This window comes from Pectinophora gossypiella, chromosome 4 (genome assembly GCF_024362695.1).
Source record: "Pectinophora gossypiella chromosome 4, ilPecGoss1.1, whole genome shotgun sequence".
Classification (NCBI taxonomy): Eukaryota; Metazoa; Arthropoda; class Insecta; order Lepidoptera; family Gelechiidae; genus Pectinophora; species Pectinophora gossypiella.
The window spans coordinates 10,948,892-10,957,749 of NC_065407.1; positions in this window are offsets into that span (position 1 = coordinate 10,948,892).

An 8,858-nucleotide genomic window follows, 5' to 3' on the forward strand; every position below is an offset into this window, starting at 1 on the left:
ACTACAATGTATGACAGTGTACTTAACATATTGTTTGCCGTTGATGCGTAATTGACAAGTGAGCGAGTGTGGGTCTGCGCCCGGCGCGACGCAGATTATCGCCGGCGATCGCCGCCGGCCGGCGCCGAACCGGTATCACTGCCGGTCGAATGCACAACTACTGATGCCTGCTTTAGCCTATACTGTAGCTTTATATTGTTACTGTTCTTATGTGTATCTGGTCTTCACTGTTGGACTGGTGTTTTTATTAAGTACATAAAATTGAACATCACTTTTAAATCTCCAATATACGCAGTAATTTCATACAAATGAAATGTTAGATACTGAGAAAAACTTTACACACCAACCATAAATTGAAATTAGGACGCTCGGTGAGGTATGAGTACTTGTACTTAGTTCGTCATGCGATGAATGTACTTACATCTGACTACCACAATTGAGAATATAGTCGTGAGCATAAGCTTTTGAAATATCGCAACCTCAAGCAATGCCAAGAATTCAACTTCGGCCAGTGAGGAATGAAGAGTGACATCACCGGTGCAGATTGCAAAAATAGAGAAAAGTAGTCACTTACGAAAAAATGCAGGACTACCAACAACGGCCCTCCAAGGAAAATTTTCAAATGACTCGTTTAGAACGGGTAAAGACGACCGGAATAACATTCTATTATTGTACCTCAAGCCGACTGAGCCATTCAGTTCAAGCTGAAACGAAATAAGCCGAGTATATATCTAATATCCTTACCCATAAGTACATAAAGATATAAGACAGTTGGCTTGACCATTACTATAGACGGCAAATCACGTTGTATCAGTGAGGTGTGGGTACTTAGTTCATCATGTCATGTCTCTACTTCTGACTACCCTAATTGGGATATAGTCGTTTATGTTATGTTTAGATATGACGTCCTTCATTATGCGCACTGCTAAGGAGTGAAATTCTCTACCGTCTTCTGTATTTCCGAATGCATATAAACCGGGTGCTTTCAAGGCTAGAGCGAACACCTTCTGGGCTTCGTCAATGCCTTCGGGCAAGTCTGGGGCCAAGAGCAAACCCATCAAAGGTAAAAAAAACGTTCTACCATGGGGATATTTTTATTTTATACATATACACATACGCCTAACTCACGCCTGTTTACCACCGGGGTAAGCAGAGACTATGGAATTCCGTTTGCTCCAATTCTCACATACTTCTCTTGCTTCCTCCACATTCAACAATCGTTTCATCCACGGACGCCGGTACAGAGTAGATCATACTGAACCTTTTCTAAGGACATCTCCAATTTGGTCAATGTACCTACGTTTTTCTAAGTCTTCCTCTGCCAACCTTCGCTGTGTATACTGCTTTCGTCATCCTATTATCGTTCATCTGCTCTACGTGTCCAAATCAACCAAATTTTTATTTCAATCTGTGTACATAATACGTATAAGTGTTATTCCATTTCCACTCCAAGTCTTAAATTGTATAAAACGTTACATTTCGGTTTGAGCACTCATTATTTCTTATAGTACCTATTAATTAGTATACATACATCTTCCTACCAGTAAATGTTTACATATTATGGACTATTCCCTTCACAAATGAAAGACCACGCTACTGCAGGTACCTAATATAAATGTAAAACAAGTATGAGGAGACAAACTGCACTAGCTGAAATGTGAACTAGAATGCTGTCATGAAAAATTCACAGGTTTTTAAGTAAAAATGAACGAATCTCCTTTTGTACAACACTACACTAGTAATGTAACAATAATAGATTAATACTTTGTAAGAGGACAAAGGATATTATGTTTTCGTTAAAGGATAATAGTTCACCTGTATTAGCGGACCTTTATGAAAGAATAATGTAATAAAACCATCTTTAACAAGTACCCCAACAACTACAAGTATATAACCTACAAGACAACAACCTGTGTGTTGTATCTTAGTAGCAGTAATCTTCTATTTTTGAATGAGTAATTTCTTGTAGTAAAATTATTAAGTACTTACTGTGATTCAAATAAACTCTGTTCTATATGAACCAATCATTTGGCAAATGAGCTCTAAGGTACTCCTAAATTACGGTCCATGCTAGCATTATCTATGTATTGCAATACCTCATATAAATCTACTGTATAGCTATTTGTATGGATCACGGAGCTCGTCAATTTCACCAATTGAGTTCGAGTATGATGAAAACTGAAACTGCGGATTTCACGTTTATTGAGTCATTGTGGAAATAATGAGATAATAAATAAGCCACGCTTATCGTTGAAGACCGTATAGCGTACTATAGTCGGTCACTTGATAACTGTTGGACAAAGATGCAGTAATTGTCAATTCTCATCCCGTGCTGTAGGGCTCCCCAAGTGTTCCGGGCAGCCCTCGGCGGAGGGGGAGGCGCTTGACGCGCTCCTATGGGCGCTGGGCCCCAAAGGGCAGCTGCCGGCGGGGACGCGGTTGTGTGCAATTGCGTTCCCGTATCCCCGCCACACGGCGGCAAGGAGGAACACCGTTGGGTTTTAGTGGGTATACCGGGTGGCGATACCCGGGGAGTCCCACATAACCACGTCGGCCCCCGGGGCGGCGTGGTATACATGCGTAACGCATTTCCCAACGTTAAAAAAAATATATATCAATTCTCAGCAGTGACGTCTATCATCTCACATGGACTACATTCAATCTCCCCATGTATTTACATACTTACATACATACATAAACTCACGCCCGTAATCCCCAATGGGGTGGGTAGAGCCACAAGTAATCAAAGACAACTAGCAGCCACTGTTGATACGATGTCGTAAGCTGGATATGATGAACCTTATGGTGATAAGGGATCAGCCTATCGCCCATAACATTAGTCCATCATATTAGAGGACACAATTCCCGGGAAGACAAGCAGCTGAACGTGTTCTATGTTTTCTATTTGCTCCCAGAACAGCATAGAAGCAGTCCCATGTATTTAATAAAAAAAAATTCACGTGACTTATTGTAGATTTCACCCGGTACCTACATAATTTAAGACAACAGGCCTGAGGGTGCCCAGATGAGCGCGAACCTCGGCTCAGAGCGTCGTCTGAGGGGACTATATCTGAAAGAATTAATCGAACCTAGTGGGCCAATAGCGATAAGCGTTGAATGAGGCAAATTGTTGACCACGCCCGCGGGGTCGGTTTCTGGGTATGACCTGTCAAAACAGGTGACATGACCTTTGGCCATCTTTAGGTCTGTTATAGTTCCACATTTTCCCGCACCCGTAATGTTTCAATATTGCGTAACATTAATCGTATTAGTTACATAAGTAGCTTTGACATAATGGACAGTTATATACGAAAAAGTGGATATTTTTTGCGACTAATTATTTTTTTGTACCTCATAATAAAATGTGAAAAAGTGAAATATACTTACAGTGAAAGATTAAGTAGGCAAATAAATTACATAATAAAACGATGTCTACCTTTAATATGCCGAGTATCTTTATTTAAACGTGGAATTTGGGTTAAGGAGATTTTAATAATAAATAAATTTATAACTCATAGGAGTTATAACCTAAGTATACTGTATATATTTCGTAACTACCTATAATTTAAATTCCTTCCATAATTATGCATTTATTGCAAAAATGGGTCATCCTATTAAGGGTTTGTCACAAAACAGGTTGTTTAATCTGATTTCACAATCATGCAGTTTTCGATTCAACAAAATTAACGAGATAACCATTCGAGATTCATTGATACATGACTTTCATACTAGGATAATGATATTTCTAACAAGGCTCCGTTTCTCCCGTATGTATGCGGAACTTTTCACATTTCCTCGTCGCAATTTCCGTTCTAGGCACGGGTTCTGTCTACCTACATCTTTTAAACTTTAAATGTACTTTAGGTACGTTTGTCGAGTTTGGAGAGGTGATTAGTTGAAATTTTGTTTGGTACGCGTGTTTGTGTAAACTAGCACGAAATAAGCCGTAGGTAGGGCACGGTTGAAGTCAACGCAATCTTGGCAAAGGGTCCCCGGTGACTCCCACCGAAGAAATTACCCGAGATTTGCATAAAGGAGACTCAAGGGATCGTCTTTGAAACTCAGTCCCAAGTTTGTGGACGTCCCAACATGCTTTATATTAAGTTACGCCTTGCTTTGTTCCGGGCGACGCACTTCGGTGTTAAGCAACGACCATATGTGGAAACTTTGTCTCATTGGCTCTGTCTTATACCAGCACCGGATACCGGGAGATGAAACGCGGTGAAGTATGTACACACTTATTAATTATTATGTCTTGTTTATGTTCGTAATCTTGAAAGTACTTTTAGTCATATTTTGAGCCAGCGAAAGGACACAGAAGTGTGCATAGGTAATGTTACACGTGTGTTGAACTAATGCTAGTTTATAAACTCTACTTCTAAACTTACATTTTTTATTCATTAGATTGTAAAGGATACGTTTACAAAATCGTCTGATCGAAGCTTGTATTAGAGTTAGAGGTTTCGATTATGGAATATCAAGTAACATAATTAGAGGTGGAGACTGCTATAATTGATTAAATACGTAGATATTAGGTTTCAAAGACATTGGCCCCGATTCCTGCAGACATCTCTTAATTTTACTTTAAGTTATACCTGTCATTTTCTTATCCGCCGAAAAGGAAAGGGACGGATGATTGACAGCTCTTAATTTTAGGAAGAATGAGTAAATAAATGAATAACCCGGGCGAATTTTTAGACGGTTGTTTTAGATTTGTGCTTAAAATTGACGTGTGTTCCATAAATTTTATGCTTGTCGATTACCCGTCCCTTTCCTTTTCGGCGGATAAGAAAATGACAGATATAACCTTAAATAAAATTAGATGGTGTTTACAGGAATTAGCACCATTGAGTAATTAAAATTAATTAGGTCTCGTTCAGGAAGACGTGGGGTGTATTGCGCCGCGTTGTGCGATTTCTCTGTTCTGCGTTGTTACACGCACAAATTTAAAAATTATATAATATTATGGCAATATTAGTGTTATATATATATATAGCTGGAGACCCACTGACTGACTGACTGACTGACTCACTGTCATAGTTGTTTTCCCAGAAGGAGCGTCTGCTCCTTACAGTCTGGCAAAACTATGGTTCCTGAAACGATTCTTTTTCACAAAACCTATTTAATTATTGGTAGAATTCAATTGCAGGCAAAAAAAAATCAAAATGGTGGTAAAACAATATGGCCGCCATACAAAGTTTTGTTTTTCCAGAATTAGTGTTATAATATGTTGAGTTCTGTTGAGTTGAGTGGTGCACGCGGTGCGTGAGATTGACGAAGTAAATATCAATCACAAACTAAAACGCGCGACACGACGGCACCGCGCGTGCGCTGCCGCGTGGATCGCCGCTAGAGCTCAATATCAAACAAAACGCGCGTGTTCACGCTTCTACGTGAACGCTCTCATAGAGTACCATTATGTTTGATTTGACTGTGCGACGCGAAACCGCACGCACCACGCCACGCCCCGCGTCTCCCTGAACAAAGCCTTAGAGCATTAGCTCATATAATTATACACCTACGCATACAGCGTTGTGTAATGTCAGTCATTAGGTCACCTGGCTCTGCCCACCTTATTAGGGACTTAGCGATGAGGGAAGATTACCGGCGTGAGTCTATGTGTAAGTGTGTGAATTGTATTTTTAGGTAGCTTCGCTTTAATGACTTGGTCTAAACTGGCAAGAAATAAGGTTTTATATTATGAATCATGTAGGACTACCCAGGCCGCGTGCCTGACGGTCTATCATACTGAGCCCTACGATGTTACATCGCAACCTATCGTGTGGCATATCATTGGCGATTCCAGTATACACCATCTAATTTTATTGTAAGTTCGGTAAGTACAGAAATCCTTTTCACCGAAGGGTCCCGTCCCTTAAAATCGTCGTAAAATTAATGGAACACTGTCAATTATAGAACTATATTTTCCAAACGAAAATAACAATTTGCCAATCGATAGAATGTTACGAATTCAAACCGTGGTAATAAAAATACTTTAGTGTTCTAAAAATGACTGTGTAGTGGGAAATTAAACAACAGAAGAAAAGCACGAACTATAAACAAGCACTTTGTTATACAAAATAGTTTTACGAAGAATTTTTCGGAAACTTCAAGGTAAGTTTTATTCCTTCTCATTTTGTTTACAAGTAAAAATATTATTAGGTAGGCACACAGGAGAAGTAACTTCTATCTGCCTATTTAACAGTCTACTTTTCTGAGCATTTTATTATTTGTTTGACTCTAGCTTTGCTGGTTGGCTACTAGCCGAAACACCTTACCAAGCCGCAACGGTATTCACCATTCTCACCTGCGTTTTTCATTCTCCGTTTGATAGTCTGATTTTCTTAATAGCCCGTTCATGAATTACTTACGACTAAGTTACTTTTTAAGCAACGTAAAACAATAATTGCACTGATCTTTCTTTTAAAAAAACTACGAATGGCGTACTGTAGCTACGCCGTGCCGTCTATCGATTTCCCTATTTTTATTTCCTTCAATCTTGCGTAGTCTTATTCCTCTCACATCTATTTCCACTTTCAGTCATCCTCGTCACCAAATCACATCTGACGCTTAATGACTGCGAAGCAAATTAGTTTAACGTTTAACATGATAACTGCAATAACAATGACATGAAGCAATCAAGTGTGCCGGTAGTAATTTAAGATTATCTCTGGTCTAATGGCGGCAGTTAGAGTGACTATCTGGCGCGCGTCGGACAGGGCATTTGTCCCCGCGACAGCTCCAATTACCAGGAAATACCTCTCTCATTCGTTCAAATACCTAAGCGATTTACCTTCATGCCGCCCACATGCTCGCGGTTATTATGAACTGGTACTCCGGTCGTCAGTAAATTTTTCAGCAACCGAATAAACACTCAAATGTTCTCAGACTATCTTATAACGTTTAATATTTTCTTTTCAACAGTTATTTGGGCAACAATTTTCCTGGTGTAGATAAGAGATAAACGCTCAGGTGCTGGCTCTGCTAAAATGACATGTTCCATATTTTTTAACTTCGTTTTATTTTTGGTTTATTTTCTGAAGCTTTTAGCTTCCGCAGTACATGAGTTTCCAAAAATAACAAACGTACGTGGTGTAGTGTAGAGTCAGATGATTATATTAAAATTGTATTATAATCAGCTTATCCGAGCGGAAGAGTTAATTACTTTAAGCAAGTTAAAAATTAATGGATAAGGAAGTTAATGAAAATTAACATTAAGGTAATAGGATATAATGCAACAGGTATTTTTGTACCTAAATTTAATAAAGTTGTCTAAAAAGTTTGGCAAGATCTCGAGCCTCCTGATTTCCCCCGAGATCTGAGGCCTCTAGTAAATTAGCTCGACTAAACATCCCTTAATGAGCTATATTTTTCAACGGTACTGTTTTTCACGCTTCTTGAGTTCCGCCCTATTTTTTGTGCGAGAAATATTTTAGGAGAATAAAATTTCGTTCCGCCGTTTATTTCAAGATAGTATTTTACTGCGAGAGTAAATAATCATACAGAGCGGTATACTATAACAGTTTTTTTTTTCACTTAAGAGACAGGCATTTCGAAGACAATATAAATATTGACATATATAGTGACAAGGGTTGGGTAAGTTAACGTAATTTTAAGAAAGCTTCTAGTGGACACGTGAGACGTGAGAGCGGGTGTCACGAGTCACGCGGGGTGGAGCGGCGCGGCGCATTGGGGGACAGCGGCGGATAGAGGCGTGTCACGCTGCCAGCGACGGATGTTCTACTAATTTCTTCAGAGATGAGGGTCGAGATAGCAAGAAAGCCAGCAGATGTCCGACTTGCTCGTCACTGTGACTGACGTGGCTCGGACATGTCCCTTACAGGCTTTATAGCGTATTAACTTTTTTATCTTTTACTCAGACTTAAAAATACAATACTGACTCTTATATCCAAATTTATCTTACTTTGAAAGCTTTACGTGGCCTATATTTTACGTAATAAAATGAGATTGCCTTGTAAATAAAACGCCAATAATAATTTATGAGCCTCTAAAAGAATCCTAAATTCACAAGTCTCTCTCACTAACTCTATTCTTCAACCGACAAATGTGACTTTCTTTATGTATTATCATATAAATGGGCAACAACATCAACACTTATTATGGAAATATTCCAAATAATAAGAGGAAACTACAACACAAAAGAAAAGAAATGTGTTAGGAGGTATTTTCGCAGCTCTTACTTTATAAAATTTTAACTTGTCTGTAGTACCTAAGTGCTTTGTTTTTATTTATATTATATCTATATAGTAAGTGACAACGACCACGTTATTGTATTATCTGATAATTTTGGAGGAATACGTTGATAATTCCCAAATTTAACACCGTACCATGAAACTTCAATCTCCAACTGTAATATTTATTAACGTGTTCGAGCGAACAAAGATTTTGAAATTTGAAATCGCAGTTAGTTTTGTGTGACAAACACGGTATTCCCTAAGCGTGGGACCGTACTTATACAATTTTGTTAACAACTTTAAGAAAGTAGTTCGATATATTTTGACGGCGTGCAACCCCTCCCTACACATTTTATGCTAAGGGAGCGAAAGGTCACGTTATTCAACAATAATGTTCAGATGAACTGCAAAACTTTGTTAAATGAAATTCTAACACTATCTTTTGTTTGCGATCGAGTTAGCATGAGCTCCTTGTTTTAGTAGCATAACATTGATGGATTTTTAGAACTTTATTGTTCACAAATTCAGTTGAAAAGACTTCTATTCAATTTCCCTTGTCAGAACTTTGGCTGCTTCCACCGCGAACTTTTCATGGAAGTTAAGCTCTATTGAACTCGTGGATTCTTATACTATTATTTCTTTTACTTACCTACACCACGGATA